Source organism: Humulus lupulus, chromosome 2 (genome assembly GCF_963169125.1).
Source record: "Humulus lupulus chromosome 2, drHumLupu1.1, whole genome shotgun sequence".
NCBI lineage: Eukaryota > Viridiplantae > Streptophyta > Magnoliopsida > Rosales > Cannabaceae > Humulus > Humulus lupulus.
The window spans coordinates 119,621,249-119,622,097 of NC_084794.1; the positions used below are offsets into that span (position 1 = coordinate 119,621,249).

Sequence of the window (849 nt, forward strand, 5' to 3'; positions counted from 1 at the left end):
GTGGATATTCCGGTTGTAGCCCTTGATTATTTTTCCAAGACAGATTAGGGTGATTTTTCCAAGCAGGAGTATAGGAATTGGAGTAAGTGTTGAGTGCAGATCTAGAAAAGTTACCAATAACTTATGCCTGTTCCAAAGGTATATTATTCACATTAGTTGAGAAACTAGCTGTGCTCGGGCATTATTAATAAGAATGTGGTCCCCCACAAATCTCACAACTAACGAAATTCTGTACTTACACTACTTGTGCGGCGAGATTAGTTTGCTGTAATTGCTTGGTTAGAGATGCCACTTGAGCGGTTAATAACGCAATTGGATCAACTTCTAAGACTCATGCTACTTTCTTATTCTCACACTTAGTAGGCCATTTATAATTATTCATGGCCATCTCTTCCAATAATTCATATGCTTCATTAGTGCTTTTTCTCATAAACGCTCCTCCCGATGCTGCATCTATATTTTTCCTTATATTTTCCCCCAAACCATTGTGAAATATATGAACTAGCAGTCACTTCTCTACGCCATGATGCGGGAATTTCCTTTGCAACTCTTTAAATCATTCCCATACATCATATAAAGACTCCCCATACAACTAATGGAAGTTATTTATCTCTCTTCTTATTCTGGCTGACTTGGTAGGAGGAAAATATTACCAAGGAATTTCAGAGCCAAATCTTCCCAAGTAACTATAGAGTTGGCTTGTAATGAATTCCACCAACTCTTAGCTATGTCCCTCAGTGAAAATGGAAATAATCTCAATCTTACAGCTTTGTTACTCACCCCATCCATTTTGAATGTCCCACGTAGCTCTAAAAAATTTGTGATATGGAGATTTGGATTCTCATTTGG

The 849-nt window shown here is 37.7% G+C and overlaps 1 non-coding gene across 1 annotated transcript; it reads left to right on the forward strand.

The window, feature by feature from the left end:
- The first annotated feature begins 518 nt into the window (after window positions 1-518).
- On the forward strand, window positions 519-625 carry LOC133820075 (small nucleolar RNA R71). Its single transcript, XR_009886509.1, has one exon. It is a non-coding gene; the product is annotated as a small nucleolar RNA R71 (small nucleolar RNA).
- The last annotated feature ends 224 nt before the right edge of the window (window positions 626-849 follow it).